This window comes from Zootoca vivipara, chromosome 8, assembly GCF_965207765.1.
Source record: "Zootoca vivipara chromosome 8, rZooViv2.hap1.1, whole genome shotgun sequence".
In the NCBI taxonomy this organism is placed as follows: domain Eukaryota; kingdom Metazoa; phylum Chordata; class Lepidosauria; order Squamata; family Lacertidae; genus Zootoca; species Zootoca vivipara.
Window position 1 is genome coordinate 45,765,901 of NC_142591.1, and position 17,905 is coordinate 45,783,805.

Sequence of the window (17,905 nt, forward strand, 5' to 3'; positions counted from 1 at the left end):
TTTCAGTGGTACACTACCACAAGCTGATGGATTCAGAGGGTTTTCTTGTAGGCCAATGATCCTGCAAATGTCCAGATCTCTGCTTAGAAAATGGGGGTGATTTGGGCCATTCAGATGGTCACTCCCACATGACCACAATTTAACCATTTCATCATGTTAGCTGCTTCATATTCTGAGGAGCTGAGGGAAATTAAATAAATGACCAACTGATAGCACAAGACTTTTGGCAAATGCAACCAAATACTGATGAGGTTCCGTTGTAGGGCCTGCTATGGCTGAGATGTGGCTCACAGAAAACTCTTCCACCATTGCATCTGCATGTTGGCCAGTGGAGATTTTTTAAGTGGCCGAAGGCCTTTTTATGCAGGCCCAATGGAACAATTGTGGAACACTTGGATGTCCACTGTGACCAATTGGCATTACATTTTTAGATAATTTTGAAGAGTTGGATACCATAGTTATTACAAAATCAGAGGTGGACATGGCTAAAGCACTCTCTAGGTATGTTGTCACAGGCTCTTGTGTAGCCTGAGAATGTAAGCAAGGTGCTTGGAGGTTTTAGGCCCATACTTGTCCTTTCTAGCTAGGGAAATCAACCAGGCTGGGTTTCCAACTTGGACCACTGAGATCGTGAATGCTGCTCTGAGGGAGGGAAGTTTTTTCTTGTTTCCCTTAAGGAGGAAATAGTGAGGACTTCCTGAAAGTGGGGTAGAATCTAGTCTGGACTCTACAGTTCTGAACAGTTTTACCCAGTGTCTAACTCACTCTCATCCTCTTCAATACCTTGCTCATTCATATAATCTCAACCCTAGGCCCCCTATAATTTGGGATGTCATCCCTGACTGTATGGATGCATACCAATTTGGCTCCCATCCTGGTTTGGGAAGGGAAACAGCCTTGGTTGCCCATGTAAATATACTAAGACAGGTAATGGAGCGTCGGAATGCAACCATCTTGGTTCTCCCAGAACACAGGTTGCTAGCACTGAAGTGCATTCAAACCTAATTACATTGGCACACTCCTGATTTACATACTTGATTTCTCACTAATGTTGCATTCCATATTAGCTGAATGTGGGTCATAGATGCTGTTTTTCACCAACCCAAAGAAAGGACCCTGTGTTAGAGAATGCTGTTGGGATTCCCAGCTTGTCTTCTAAGAATTACTACAAGAAGATGATGTGCCAAATTAGTACTGCTATGGTTCTCAAAGGTTCATAAATACTAAATACCAGAAAGCATTGCTTTCCATGTACAGTCACCCTAGGAGCAGAAAGATTTAAATAAATGACTCTTGCTTAGATACCTCTGACATTGTAAAATGAATCACCATTTAGTTAGCGTTTTGAGCCGGCAGGAATAAAAATCCCAGCGTTGGGTGGAGGGGAACAAGCCTGCTTCATAAATTTCACTTGCTCATTATGTCTTATTAAATCTTTATAGAATATTATCCTGGCATACAGAATGCAACTTAGACATAAGCCAAGTTCATAATGCCCAAGCTACACAGAAATGGACAGCATTCATAATAAATGTCCAGCATATTGAATAGTAGTACTAACGATTTGCCAAACATCCATGCCACAGTAAGTGAGTGTCTAAGCCGCAGAGTTAACTTCAAATATTACCACATTTTTAATGCTCCCCCATATTTAATAAGAAAGTTGCACTTGAAGAAGAAAGGTTGCATTCTGGTATAGTCACAAAATTCTCCTATGCTATTTTGCTGAAGCTTAAATGTCCTGTACCTCAGGTTGTGTGCTGTAGTTCATTGTGAGCTCTCATTTCTGGCTTTTTTTTTAAAACCACATGATTAAACTAGCAGATGTCTTGCTAAAAAATAAACAACAACATGGGTATTTTATACATGTTTTCTACATCAAGCAGTATTTTGATGGATGTTGGTAACTAAGGGCATTTTTAGTTTGTGAACAATATTTCCTTTCGAAATCCTTTGACTAATATTTTGGATTTACATTGTGGTCCTTCAGAATGTACCAGTGATCAATTCTGCTTCTCTGGATTCATGTCTCATAAAGGTTGGAATGATAACTATGTAGCAGTTTTCCCAACGTGGCAACATAACAGTATGAGCAGGCAACAATATGACACATTCAGTACATTTTGATTCATTTGTTCAATCAGTGGCAAAATTATCTGCTGTGCGATCCAACCAGATCCATGACTACATCACTGTTACTGAGATTTTCACATAATAAACAGAATATATGAAAATTTCTTAATTATTCTCTACTATCCAATTAACCTTGAAATTCCACTGCAGGTAAAATCTTTACACCCCTGGAGTGCAGAGTCCTCTGCCAGGAAAATATTAGACAATAATAAGATAGAGATACTGAGAGAAATATTGAAATTATTTCTTCTGCACCTGTACCCACACAAACAAAACACACACATATCACTGTTGTACTATTTTGAGGAAAGATTGATTCCATTCTTAAATGGTTCAGTTAGTGGATCAATCCACTTAGGCTCTATCAGTTGGTTAAGATTGGAGACTTTCCTAATGAATTAAGTCTGCGCCAATATTTCATCCCTTGCCCTCAGTCTTTCATTGATCTACATTCCAAGTTACCATCTCATATTTTTCATGCTCAAATATTTCCCATTGGTCTATGCATATAGACCAGGAGTTAAGTGCCTGAATAATATAATTGCAGTGAACATCTTCTGAGGTTTCAGCATCTTCAGTAGAAAGTGGCTACCATTAAAATTTTGTGTTCATTACTTTTAGCTGTGTTTTACAAGAAGACAAGAGAAATACAACATGGAAATAATGTTCAGAAAGGGAAAGATAAGCAACCATCCCACACCCCTGTAAAAACAAGTGTTCCCTCCACTTGTAACTGTTTAACAGCTGCGGTACATATTTGAGTATCAATTGCTTATGGCCACTAACTTTTCACCTAACACTTATAAGTTAAGGAGCGGGGGTTAAGGTGCAACAATTACCTTAGCTTTGCTGGAATGCATTGAATTTTGTAATCAAGAAGATATTTAAAGATTTAGAAGTTTGACAGTCAATACGTGCAAAGAAAGCTATCTCTTAAAATGTATTATTCTGGGTTTTATGGCACATCTATTTAAAATTTTAAATGATTGGATGACAGATGCCATCGGGCCCTATTGATGTAGCTCCTTATGATATGGTATGATGCTTAAAAATCCATTATGTACTTAATGCCTCACATATAATAAAAATGTAAGAATGTCATAATGCATGGGATGATTTGCAGTGCAGCATCACTTCTTAGTTTTGGAGCTTAGTTATTCAAACATCCAAATGCAGCATTTAGGGAAAGGATAGCCCCATCCATTTTAGCAAAGCGTGATTATCCCTTATGATCACTTACATATCTGATTATTATAAGGAATAAAAAGTCACCATAGCAAATGAATTTAAACACATTTGGGGCAGTTTCACAAGCAGGCCTGTGAAATCTGCTTCTCCAACCCATCTATATCTAGATCTATAATCTTTGCCCATTTTGTCCTTAAACCTTAGATGGAACCCCTGGCGAGTCCTTACTCCTTGACTTTTCTGAACAGTAACTTAATGCGGGCTCACTCGCTTTCACTGATTTCAGAAGGGTGGAATAAGGCATACAAGACATGTTGTGTCTTAACTCCTTTACTCTAACATAAACCCCGGTTCTCATGACGAGCCCTAATATCATCAAAGCAATTCTTGGTGTAAGGAGATCCCTTGTGTGTGTGTGTGTCTCCCCCCCCAACCCAAACAAAGAAATGTTTTCTTTTCTTTCTTTCCTTTTCCCTGCTGTGTGTTAGCCTAGATTTTATGCTTCCCTTGGCTGCATGGGCCTTATTTTGTTTTCATGGCTCTTAAAGGCAAATTCCCTGTTCTAAATGGCATGTCAACACTGGTGTCCTTGTGTCCATTTCCCTTCTGTCTCTTGATTGATATTTTTAGGGCAGATCCCCCTCCCCAACATCTCAGCATGAATTTACTGTGGCAGAGCATAAAGCTGTCACTCAGTTGATTTCTTCTTCTTTGTGTTTCACGAATCGATGGCTACTTAGGGAGAGTGACAATGCCTGAGGAGGAGGGGGGGAACCTATTGACTGCAGATTTTGGACACTTTGGGTTGACTTTTAGATTCAGTTGCTCCCTGTGCACTCCATGTTGCTCATTTTGGCATGTTGGTTTGGCACATTGGGCTGGCATGTTGTCCATTTTGCTATGTTTTTTCTCTCTCAGACAGAGAAATTAAAGGATTTCATCAATTACCATCAGAATTTACTGCTGTATCTGATGAAAGGGCCGCTGGTTCCTTTGATTAGAAATACCGGTTTGGGAATACCACAATGTTCACTGACTCTAAAACAAAGTCAGTGGTGCTGTCATTGAATGAAGGGTCTGATTGTAACAAGTGTTGGAACAGCCATTTGTAATTTACAGCCTGATCCAATGTGTCTTCACTTAGAAGCAAATGCCTCTGTGTTCAAGGGGAGTGATTTCCAGGTAAAGGTGAACAGTATTGTGGTTCTACTTACAGGTAGATAGCCGTGTTGGTCTGGTGTAGTCGAAACAAAATATTTTTCTTCTTCTTCCAGTAGCACCTTAGAGACCAACTAAGTTTCTCATTGGTATGAGCTTTTGTGTGCATGCACACTTCTTCAGATACACTGAAACAGTGTTAGGCATTGGTGGCATGTCATGTTTTGTGGCAAAGCACATACACAAACAATATTTTTTGCCTGGAAAAAGATAAATTGATAATGGATTTCTGTGAGAATTATGATAAAAATGGTTTTATGAATTGGTGACTTTTGAGATTGTATTTTTAGGTTTTTATACGTTTTTAGAAAGGTTTATAAAAAAATAAGCATGGTTTGTCCCATTTCTTGTAGGAAAGCCACTGTTCTGGCCAAAAGTGTGCCAGGTATTTAGACTCTTCAGCATCTTGAGATTGGTTCTTCTTCTTTTTTAGTTTTTCCGTGTCAATACAAGAGCCAAGTCTACAGCCAAATTCTTCTTTCTCCATGAACCCCTTTCCCTAGTGCAAGACAAGTGGGAATCAATACTCCTTTTCTGCCAGCATAGCCTTCAAGCAATTTAGAAATAATTCATTCCATTAATTCTCAATGAAAATAGGTGCAGAATAACTGGTTTGTGTTTGAAATGCCTGAATTAAAAATAACTGCAGAGTGCATGTGAAGACTTCAGTCTGCAAACTATATCGTTACCACCATGTGGTTGGGAATGGGAATGACCATAGCCAGGAAGAGGGAAAGTTGAAGACTGTGTTGTTTCTTTACATCAGCCTTCGCCAATTTGCTGTCCTCCAGATGCTTCTGTCATGGGTCAGTTGATAGAGAATGAGTCTCTTAATCTCAGGGTTATGGATTCGAGCCCCACATCAGGCAAAATATTCCTGCATTGCAGGATGTTGGTCTAGATGCCTCTCATGGTCACTTCCGACTCTATGATTCTATGACTTGGAGTACAACTCCCATCATCCCCAGCTACATGGCTGTTGAGAACCGTAGCCTCAAATATTTGGAGGGCACCACGTTGGCAAGGGTTGCCTTACATGAATATCAGTACCAGTCTGCAAGAAAACCTTGTCGGGGTGCAACTGTATAAAACAAAAATGATAACATTTGAACGTGCATTGTGTGACTCAGTGTAATTTCATGGCACAGAGGTGGGGATCTCTAAATCTGATTTAAACATCTCTTGTGAAATTGGTTCCAGCCCTTCTGTATATATTACGCCTCAGCCACAAGAGCTTAATAAATGGTTATGGTTCCTTAACTGCACATATTTACCAACATTCACAAAACACATTGCCTCCCTGTGCTGAATATGAATGCAAGAGCACAAAAATGCAGGTGAATATAAGAGAGCAGATGGTGCTAGAGGGAAAAAAAGAAAAGAAAAACCTTTCCCTAGATCTTGAGCCAGTATTCCTGGATGTTTTATATTGCCACTGAGTGTAGTAACTGTAGACCTTCACGCTGCACAGATGAAAGTGTGAGTTTGAGGGCTATTGAGCATGTGGATTTTCCCAGTGTGTCACAATTATGGAAACATCTGTGCTAAATAACTTCAAGCTGATCCACGGCAAAAATTGGCAATGTTCAATAACCCTCAATATCCCTTTCCCCTGAGGTGAGATAGCTTGGTGACTGTGAGTTGAGCTGCTTCGTAAGCCATGTAGCGGCATTAATTCAGGCCTTATGTAGAGGGCTCTCTTGTGGTCTGTTACCTGTGAAGCCCATATGCTATTTTTCTTCACTGATTTATATACAGACTTGTTTTCAAATGTGCTTCACACCTGGAGCTCACATTGTCTTGCTGTCCGAGAGATTTTACAGTGATGGTGACCGGGATAGACCTTCTTTCTCTGTCTGTCTGTCTGTCTGTCTGTCTGTCTGTCTGTCTGTCTCTCTGTCTGTGTCTGTTCATATTTATAATAAATATGTTATACAAGCATAACTTTGAAAACTCCAAGTGGCAGTTTTGCAAGTGTATTCATTCAATAGGACTATATCACTACATAAACTATGGGAAATATTTAGGTCACACTTTATACATATTGGTTACCCCCCCCCCCACACCCCATGTTAGCCTTCCTTAATTTCCCTATTTTCAATCCCCAATTTGATTTACACATCTTTTGGCTCATCGCAGCACTGCCATTTATTTATTTATTTTGCTATTATGTGGCTCATTGTACTATTTTTGCCTGTTTGGATTCACCCCAACTCACTACCCCCCCAGATAGGGTGCCACTATCAACAGTAGGAAAGCTTTTGTAGGCTCTGTGCGGCATCCAGAACTTGTGTTGGAAATTCTTCATTGGGGCCAATAGCCTGAAAGTCACTCCCCCAGTGGATGGAACTGTGGCTGCCAGCTTTCTGACAGGAGTGTTGCTGCTGTTTACTGGGAGGGGCGAGGTGGCGAGGAGGTCAGTGTGGTGCAGGCATGTCAGCAAAGCTCCTGCTGGTGAACCCACATTGTACCTCTCTGCTGGATTACATCTCTCTCTCTGGATAAGCAGCAGTGACACAGTTGCTGAAAAGTTGGTATTGCAGCCAGGGGCATACCCAGGATCAAAACTGGGGGGGGGAGAGGGGAAGAGAGAGGGAAGGAAGGAAGGAAGGAAGGAAGGAAGGGGAGAGAGAGAGAAGGGAGGGAGGGAGGGAGGGAGGGAGGGAGGGAGGGAGGGAGAGAGAGAGAGAGAGAGAGAGAGAGAGAGAGAGAGAGAGAGAGAGAGAAGGAAGGAAGGAAGGAAGAGGGGGGAAGGAAGGATGGAAGGAAGGATGGAGCTCCCGTCCGCCCCCCCCCCAGCTCAGGCTGCTTCTTGCCCTTCCCATGTTCCTGTCGCTGGCTGCAGCCGCAGAGGGGGCAAAAACAGCCTGATTTCCATAACCCGCAGTGACTTTTCCCTTCAGTTTTTGGAGGGGAAAAGTGCGGGTTATAGTCCGTAAAATACGGTAATATTTTTTTTGCTTTGGGGGGTGGTGGCTGCCCCCCCTGCCCCTCGCTGGGTACACCCATGATTGCAGCTCTGCCAGGTGAGCTGCTCCTGACCTTTCCTTGATTTCAGACCACTGGGCCTTCTTTCCCTCTTTATGGAGTGGCCTAACACCTATTCTCTCTCTCTCTCTCTCTCTCTCTCTCTCTCTCTCTCTCTCTCTCTCTCTCTCTCTCTCTCTCTCTCAGGTCCTTAACCAGACACAAATGCATAACTCCCCAAATGTTCCAGGGGAAAGGGACATTCTGGGGAATTTTTTTTGCATGAGATTGCAGTGGCCATTTTGAGTGATGTGCTCTCATGCCACTCTCTCATCCCCCGAAAAGTGCTTTTTGGGAGCCCATGATCTCACACGGTGCCCCAAAACACACATATTTTGGTGCTGCCAAGATCTCATCCTGAAAAAGCACTTCTTTGAGGCAAGATCATGATCGTGATCTTGAAGCAATATCCTGTGTCCCGGTTTTGGATCTGAAAAAGTTGGACGGTATGCAAATGTGCAGGCACATATGAGTGAGAAATCACAGCAACACTGGGCTGCATAGTCCATGTGGATTCCAATGGGCAATACTGACTGTGAGATACGAACGTGTGAAATTTCTTTCATAGCTATGGAAGTGCTTGTGAAAAGTTGATAAGCAAATAGAAGACTGAAAGATAACAAGGAAGGAACTTTTCTTTCCCCATTGATAGCGAAACCCGCTTGAAGGCACCCAACACCCCCTGTTCCTGAGTTTGTCTGCCAAGTGTAACAACATCAAATGACGCTTTCCTTATTTCCTCATAGCAACAAACTCCTTGGCCCGAGTCAGAGCATTCCCATATTGTCAATTGGAAAACATCCCATATAACTCTGAAGAGCACACAGTGCTTTCTTCGGTGCAATCATCTTCATTTTTTCTTCTATCTTTTTAAAAATGGCTTATGTACCAAAGGGAAGTTATTTATATCAAGTGCAAAGGATGGCACGATGACAGCTGAGTGTTTGAAATTCTCTGCAAAATTCCACAAATCTGTCCTCTCAATTGACTTTATGTTCCACTTGAAACAGCTGTGAATTTTAATGCCATATTTAAATTAAAAGCATACTGATAAAGTAACATGCAGGAATTTGATAACTGAAAAGAGAAAATATGTAACATGCTATGTGACACATTTTGGGTGCCTTTGATGTTCAACTGAAAGTGCTAAATAAGTGCTGGAAAACAAGTGAAAATAGCTTGAGTAACCTTATGTGGAAACATATTTTAAATCCCCAAAGTACTAGTTGCTTTGTGAAAAAAAGGTCTTCTGTAAAAATGATTTATCTTACGGAGATTATTATAATAAATTAAAAGAACAACAGTCAAATGTTTGAGCTGCAACAAACTGGAAAATTCATCTTGCTATAAGTCTGAAGATGTAAGTTCTATTCCCATTTAAACTCGCTTTGAATTTGTCACAGGGCTTACAATCAAAAGATCTGTTATGAATTGGCATCTGGTCAATGAACAGGAAGCAGAGTAGGAATAAATGGACAGTTCTTACAATGGAGGTCCCCCAAGGACTTGTATTTGCGTCAGTGCTTTTTAATATATTTTCAAGTGGGACATGTTGGGGCAACAGATCTGAACTTCACATGCACACAGAGCTGGCAGTGACTAAACAGAAAATGGAAATGGGCATCATGGTGGACATTTCAATGCAAATGTCAACAGAATGTGCAGCACTATATAAAAAAAAGCAAATTCTATGCAAGGGGTCATTGGGGAGTTTATTAGCATTGCACTTCAGCTCTAAATCAAACTCATTTGCCTTGCTATTCAGCCTCCACATAGAACCTGTGTGTGTGTGTGTGTGTGTGTGTGTGTGTGTGTGTGTGTGTGTGTACAGAGAGAGTGACAGAACTTCTCATCATCTCGTGTTAGAAGAAATCCAGCCTGATTTATACTGACACAGCACAGAACAGATTTAGGCCTGCTGTTTTCCACGTGAAATGCAAAAACCCAGTCCCTGTAAAACCCAACTTCCGAAAACAGTTGTGAGTCTCAGGATGTTAATCTTGGTGTCCTGGATACATTCCAAATCAAGTAATTACATTTTATTTACACAACGTTCCCCAACAGTTTCGGCTGGAAATGGAATTCATCTCAACAGTTGTGCAGCATTGGTGTACGCTTCAAAACAGCTGTTGTGTTCCACTCTACTCCAGAGAGGCTTTCATTTCAATGGTGAGTGACATGATGACTATATATTCCTCATTTGTGAGGCTTAGGGGTCTTTTGAAGCTTAATTAGTAAACGTTCATAAAGTGCTGTAATTAAAAGTGATGTAAATGTGCAAATTATCTTGATCTGAATAACATGAGGGATGTGTAACATGAATAAAAAAGAACCTTTTTCCAGACAAGAGGTTCTACAAACAAGACCATCAAAATGTGGCACCTGCAACCTAACTTTATCTCAGTTGCAACCTAACTTTGGGGCACCTTGATGACCACAAAGGAGGAGCTGAAATGTATGTCAGGTTCCTAGATGCTGAAGAACCAAGCATAAATATTCAGAAGGAGAAGCTTGTGGGTATATGAAATGCCTGCTTAAGAGTAAGTGTTGTTGTTGTTTAGTCATTTAGTCGTGTCCGACTCTTCGTGACCCCATGGACCAGAGCACGCCAGGCACTCCTGTCTTCCACTGCCTCCCGCAGTTTGGTCAAACTCATGTTCGTAACTTTGAGAACACTGTCCAACCATCTCATCCTCTGTCGTCCCCTTCTCCTTGTGCCCTCAATCTTTCCCAACATCAGGGTCTTTCCCAGGGAGTCTTCTCTTCTCATGAGGTGGCCAAAGTATTGGAGCCTCAGGGCTGATTTCCTTCAGAATGGATAGGTTTGATCTTCTTGCAGTCCATGGGACTCTCAAGAGTCTCCTCCAGCACCATAATTCAAAAACATCAATTCTTCGGCGATCAGCATAGCTGCCAAGTCTCCCGTATTCCCCGGGAAACCCCCGTTTTCCCAGCTGTTCCCAGCTGGAAAAACAGATTTTTTTTGTTTTCCCCCGGTTTACTTACCAGCCAGGGGAGGCTCCTTCTGTGCATGTCTGGAGTCTCTGGACATGCGCAGAAGCGATTTCTGGTGCTGTGGCCATTTTGGAACTGGGCAGAGCAGCATCGAAAGTCGCTTCTGAGCATGCTCCGCCCAGTTCCAAAATGGCGGCAGCGCTACTTCTGGTCTGCTGATCCCTTATTTTTCCGGCAGGAACTTGGCAGGTATGGCGATCAGCCTTCTTTATGGTCCAGCTCTCACTTCCATACATCACTACTGAGAAAACCATAGCAGTATCTGAGGAAGTGTGCATGAACACGAAAGCTCATACCAAAATAAAAACTTAGTTGGTCTTTAAGATGCTACTGAAGGATTTTTTTTATTTTTGCTTCGACTCAGACCAACACGGCTACCTACCTGTAACAAGAAAACCATAGCTTTAACTATACGGACCTTTGTCGGCAAGGTGATGTCTCTGCTTTTTAAAATGCTGTCTAGGTTTGAAATGCTGTCTAAGAGTAAGTGCAGGATAGCTAATATCAGCTGTTCAGGAGGAATTGGCAGAAAGTAGTTATGTTAATTTCAATTAGTGCAGGGTGGGAAACTATACTTGTTGCATAATCTCAGTTGTATGAATATTATATTAGCAGGCTCCTTGCCACCAAGCCTTTATGTCACTGTTACACACAGATATCAAGGTGACCATTCTTTAACCTATCCATTTATCTGCTTAATTAAACTCACCCCTGCTATTTCCTGACCCGCAGAGCATAGGAAGGTATATGGACTCATTCAGGTCCACTGATTTCATTGGGGAAGAATCTTCGCTCTGATAAAGGCTGCAATTCTAACTCTCTATTGTTGTTGGTTGGAGGTTAGGATGGTGCACAAACATCTCTCTGGTGGCCTTCTCTGGAAGAAAGGAAGATCGTTTTGCCAGCAATTGTTGTTTGACAGTGGAATAGACTCCCTCGAAAGGTGGTGGACACGCCTTCCTGGGAGATTTTTAAGCAGAGGTTGGATGGCCATCTGTCACTTATGATCTGGTTGAGATTCCTGCGTTGCAGGGGGTTATACTAGATGACCTGTGAGATCCATTCCAACACTACGATTCTATGAGTCTATGAATAGCACTGCTGGTGGTGCAGCAGGGCTCTGCCATTGTGAAAGCTGCAGCTGTACCTGGGCAGATACCTGTAGTAACATCCTGCCAGCCATTCTCCCAGTAGATTGCATATATCCTTAAAACAGAGCATAGTGGGACAGAGTTGAAGCACTGGAAACTTTGGATCCATAGGTTGCAATGAACTGTAGATCCTCTGAGAGGCCTGGTACTCCTTAGGGAATGTGTTTGGAACTGCACTTTCCAGCTCCATGATTCTGTTATTAGTTTGTTTATTATTTTGGGGAAAATGATAAGTTGCTTAATAAAAAATAATGCACAGGATACAAAGTTCCCTTCCTCCATGCTCCCCTACAGCCTCCCCATCTGCTCTGAGGGTAACCACCTCTCAGAGTTGATGTTGCAGGTTCACAGAGGGAATGAGAAAAAGGCTAAGTCCTGCTTACACAGGCAGAAGTCCATTGTGCAAGCCAGACACTACATTTGGATTTCACCCAAAATATTTCATCTACTCTTACTGTGTTTCCCCCTCTATGTAGTTATATCCATATCCATAGGGGTGTAAGGAGTTGTACCTCTGGTGTGGGCACATTGTGCACCTTCAGGGGTAATTTGCCCACCTTTGGTCCCCACCCTGCACTCAGTTCTCACCTGTGGCTCCTAGGAGCTGCCAGCAGGCGACAGCAGTCACACCCTGGGGAAAGGTTTCAACTGACTGGCACATTTGATTGTCGCTGAAGGCAGGCAGATTGTGTGCCTCAGTGTGCAGGTGTGTCAGTAAGTGTTTCTACCATGGTTAGTAATCCATGCCTAGGTTAAAAAGCCAGTGGAAGACAAGTGGTAGCACTTCCTAATAGTTGGAACAGTGTCCCCTCAATGCCACCCCTATCTTCTTTCCACCTTAAGGCTATAGCCAATGTAGACTGTATGACTTCAACAGCAAGCCAGCTTTCCTCAACAACTGCTTTGCTGATGAAGGTTCTGGAGAACTCCAGGGCTTGTTCAACAATTGCAGAAATTTTGGGTGGTCCTCTTGATAAAGGTTTTGCTTGATTGTGGGTTTTGATTAATTGTGCTTAAAGGTAAAGGGAACCCTGACCATTAGGTCTAGTCGTGACCAACTCTGGGGTTGTGGTGCTCATCTTGCTTTATTGGCTGAGGGAGCCAGCATACAGCTTCCAGGTCATGTGGCCAGCATGACTAAGCTGCTTCTGGCAAACCAGAGCAGCGCACGGAAATTCCGTTTACCTTCCCACCAGAGTGGTACCTATTTATCTACTTGCACTTTGACGTGCTTTCAAACTGCTAGGTTGACAGGGGCTAGGACTGAACAATGGGAGCTCACCCCGTTGTGCTTAGGAGTAGACAATTACTTACATTTATGTTTAAAATAATCTAAAGGCTGCAGTTTTCATTTATGCCGGATCCTAAAATGAAATGCCCAATGGGTGGTAATATAGCCCAAGGCTAGAATTAATGTCCAACTAGCTCCGTGAGTCTATGCATGTCTATGTTTATTTATCAGATCAAGATCTCAAAGGGGGTGGGAAATAGTTGGCTGGTCTCTAACAACAACAGTATTGCACAAGCTGTATGGCTTCTTCCAGCCTGCTCATTTATTGCAGAAGCCTGAAGATTGTTTAACACATTTAAGAGTTGTTAATTTTCATAGCAGTAGCTAGCTGCAAACCTAAATTAAAACAGACTGCTGCTGTGTTGCTACTGGTTAATCTCGCCATTAGGTGTTTTGCACTTCCAGACAAGTTCACCGAACACAAAGCACGACCGTCTTTTTGAGTGCAAAACTATCCCCTGCCAAATAGATGTCATGACTTGCGACGCTGCGCTTTGCTAATGCTGTATTATTTTCCTAATGGTGTGTGGCCTCCTTCTGTTTAGGATCACACTAACATTATGCTGTTTGATGGCATATGAGATCACGTTGACTTACATTATGAAAGCTGTCAACATCTAACTCAGCTTTGGAGTGGTGCAGGTTTCAATATGGGCATTTTACTAAAAAGTAGCTTTCTTTTTTAAAAAACTGGAAGGTGGCAGTCAGCTGTTTTAAATTTCAAAAATGCTGGGTCTGTTTGTGTGTTTAGGCACGGAGAAGATGGAGTTTATTCTATCATGTGAGGACTAGCCCAGAATATGTTATATTTCCCCTTATCTAACACAGGAATAGCCAATGTGGAGCCCTCTAATCTTAGAGTCCAGAAATCCAAGCTATTGGAAATAAGCTCTTTGTGAAGTTTTGTTAGGAATAAGATAAAATTCATGAAACATACTATTGTTTTTTATGCAGGCGATGAGAAAGGACCATGAAAGTGTAAAAAAAAAAGATTCTAAGTTTTTGTAATACAGATACAGACTTGACTTATAGCTCAAAGTGCTTAAAAAAAATAAAGGAATATTAGCCATTCAACTTCATTATAAGAGAAAGCATTATGAATGGCCATGCTGGGATAAGCTGCAAATATACTGTTCAGAAGCTTATCTGCCTCGTTTTGTTTCTGTGGTATTTTTTTATTGGACATCGAATGTTTTGCTTACCCTTTCTCTAGATACCACAGAGTGCAGCTAAAGTCTACAGTTGCAAAGGAAATGAATTCCTGAGAAAGTATGTTAAGCTTCATTAACCATCTCAACACTGTTATGCAGGGGTGGGGAACGAAAGCAGAGACCCCACAAAATGCTGTCGTTAATAATTCTAAAAAACTTAAGATCGCTGAATGAACAGGAGACTCAGGCAGGGACAAGCTTGAGAAAAGGACTTAAGGGACATACAGTTTGCAACTACTGTAGCAATAGTCTTACATGAGCACATGGAAAGGTTTGCTCAGATGCTGACTGACCACCCTTTGCTAAGTTGATTGCTTGCTAATGGCCAAAAATGACTGGCTGATATTTCCTCTATGGGTAGTCCAAGATTTAACAAAGGAGCCTTAATGTTCCATTAATGGCCATGGATGTTCTCTTGAATGGGCAATCTATCTGCAGGGAGTGAGATCTGAGACCAGTGCTCTGCAAACCTGTGTGTGTGTTAAAGAAGGGAAAGTGGTTTGAATTTGGAGAGAGCAGCTAAAAGGTTTGCCCTGCAGTTAGCTATAGCTGTGATATAGCCTAATAGAGTTTATTCCATGGGTAGGCAACCTAAGGCCCGGGGGCCGGATCCGGCCCAATTGCCTTCTAAATCCAGCCCGCGGATGGTCCGGGAATCAGTGTTTTTACATGAGTAGAATGTGTGCTTTTATTTAAAATGCATCTCTGGGTTATTTGTGGGGCATAGGAATCCGGGAGCAGGGCCGTCTTTAGCAGATGCCAAGGCTTGGTAGGGAAGCTTGGGAGGGAATCATAGAATCATAGAGTTGGAAGAGACCACAAGGGCCATCCAGTCCAACCCCCTGCCAAGCAGGAAACACCATCAAAGCATTCTTGACATATGCCTGTCAAGCCTCTGCTTAAAGACCTCCAAAGAAGGAGACTCCACCACACTCCTTGGTAGCAAATTCCACTGCTGAACAGCTCTTACTGTCAGGAAGTTCTTCCTAATGTTTAGGTGGAATCTTCTTCCTTGTAGTTTGAATACATTGCTCCGTGTCCACTTCTCTGGAGCAGCAGAAAACAATCTTTCTCCCTCCTCCATATGACATCCTTTCATATATTTGAACATGGCTATCATATCACCCCTTAACCTTCTCTTCTCCAGGCTAAACATACCCAGCTCCCTAAGCCGTTCCTCATAAGGCATCGTTCCCAGGCCTTTGGCCATCTTGGTTGCCCTCATCTGGACACGTTCCAGTTTGTCAGTATCCTTCTTGAACTGTGGTGCCCAGAACTGGACACAGTACTCCAGGTGAGGTCTGACCAGAGAGGAATACAGTGGTACTATTACTTCCCTAGATCTAGATGCTATACTCCTATTGATGCAGCCCAGAATTGCATTGGCTTTTTTAGCTGCTGCATCACACTGCTGACTCATGTCAAGTTTGTGGTCTACCAAGACTCCTAGATCCTTTTCACATGTACTGCTCTCAAGCCAGGTGTCACCCATCCTGTATTTGTGCCTTTCATTTTTTCTGCCCAAGTGTAGTACCTTACATTTCTGCTTGTTAAAATTCATCTTGTTTGCTTTGGCCCAGTTGTCTAATCTGTTAAGGTCATTTTGAAGTGTGATCCTGTCCTCTGGGGTATTAGCCACCGCTCCCAATTTGGTGTCGTCTGCAAACTTGCTCAGGATGCCCTCAAGCCCATCATCCAAGTCATTGATAAAGATGTTGAATAAGACTGGGCCCAAGACAGAACCCTGTGGCACCCCACTAGTCACTACTCTCCAGGATGAGGAGGAGCCATTGATGAGCACCCTTTGGGTTCGGTCAGTCAGCCAGTTACAAATCCACTGAATGGTAGCATTGTCTAGCCCGCATTTTACCAGCTTCTTTACAAGAATATCATGGGGCACCTTGTCAAAGGCCTTGCTGAAATCAAGATAGGCTACATCCACAGCGTTCCCTTCATCTACCAGGCTTGTAATTCTGTCAAAAAATGAGCAGATTAGTCTGACATGACTTATTTTTCAGAAACCCATGCTGACTTTTAGTGATCACAGAGTTTCTTTCTAGGTGCTCACAGACTGTTTGCTTAATGATCTGCTCTAGAATCTTTCCTGGTATTGATGTCAGGCTGACTGGGCGGTAATTGTTTGGGTCCTCTCTTTTCCCCTTTTTGAAGATAGGGACAACATTTGCCCTCCTCCAGTCTGCTGGAACTTCGCCTGTTCTCCAGGAATTTTCAAAGGTTATTGCCAGTGGTTCTGAAATCACCTCTGCCAGTTCTTTTAATACTCTTGGATGTAGTTCATCTGGCCCTGGAGACTTGAATACATCTAAACTAGCCAAGTATTCTTGTACTACCTCCTTACTTATTCTGGGCTGAGTTTCCCCTGCTGAATCATCTGCTCCATATTCTTCAGGTAGGGCTTTGTTTTCTTTTTTGGAGAAGACTGAGGCAAAGAAGGCATTGAGGAGTTCTGCCCTTTCTCTGTCCCCCGTTTGCATTTCACCATCTTCTCCTCTAAGTGACCCCACTGTTTCCTTGTTCTTCCTTTTGCTATGGACATACCCATGTATGAACTACACAACTTTTAGAATACATCTGAAGGCATCCCTATATTGGGAAGTTTTAAATGTTTGATGTTTTGTTATGTTTTTTATATGTGGTGGAAGCCACTCATAGTGGCTGGGGTATAAATATCATCATCATCATCATCATCATTGTCACAGTGGCCGGAGTGGGCTACTTCAGAGTAACGACGCTACGCAGCTCTGCATTTTATTCTTTTATTGGTGCTGCGTATTTACAGTGCTGAAGTCATTGCTATTTACACGGAGTGATGTGGTCAGTCGGTTTCAGAACCTCCGAATGGCTTTTGGCGCGTCTTTCTCCAACACAAAAGCTTTGGCAGACCCATCCTCTTTCCCCTCCTCTTTCTGCGTAATTCCGGAGTTGGGGGGATGGGTCTCCCCCCCTTATTCGCCCCTTCCTGTCCCACCTGGGACCCTGGCTCCTCTACCTTGCCTGAGCCTCGGACCCGACTTCCTGCTTCCCCACTGGCATCGGAACTCTCTCTGCTTTCCCCTGTGCTCGGGGATGGGCTTGAACTCAGGAGGGGAGGGACTTCGCGATATCCCCTGTCCCTCACATCCACCCCCCTCCCAAGCTCTCCTTCACCCCTCCCCAGGTCCCCCCCAGGTGTCGGTGACGACTGGAAGCCTAAGAACTCAGTGCTTTCCGAGCCCGTTGGTGTGAACACCTCCCCCCAGTCCTGCGAGCCCCCCCCTTCCGCCTGGGAGGACGGGAATCCCAAAAAGTCCGTGGCGTCAGAGCTGGTAGGGGTAAAAATGTTCTGCCAATCTGCTCCTTCCTCTGACTGGGTGGATCTCGGTGACACCCATACCTCATCCTCTGGTTCCTCAAACTCCGCTTCCCAGCGCCATGGTGAACTGCTCTCCCGTGCTTCCTCCCCCTCCCCCTCCCTTTCCATGTGCCAGGGCTTGGGTCTATGGGGAAAGAGGGCGTGAAATTCTTCTACCAGGAATTCCTCCTGTATCTGAGTGGCTGGGACCCATTCATTCTGTGACGGTGGAGCATCCTCCCATGCCATGAGGTACTCCAGGCCCCCCACCCCCCACCTTGAGTCCAGGATGGCCGTGGCCTCATTGAGTTGCTCCCTG

At 43.1% G+C, this 17,905-nt stretch overlaps 1 long non-coding RNA gene across 1 annotated transcript in view; it reads left to right on the forward strand.

Annotated features, from left to right (window-relative positions):
- The window catches only part of LOC148684833 (uncharacterized), a 64,411-nt gene that overhangs the window by 40,053 nt on the left and 6,453 nt on the right, over nt 1-17,905 (forward strand). The window contains exon 2 of the long non-coding RNA XR_015951462.1: nt 9,631-9,735. This is a non-coding gene — a long non-coding RNA (uncharacterized LOC148684833). The remainder of the gene's footprint in view (nt 1-9,630; nt 9,736-17,905) is intronic.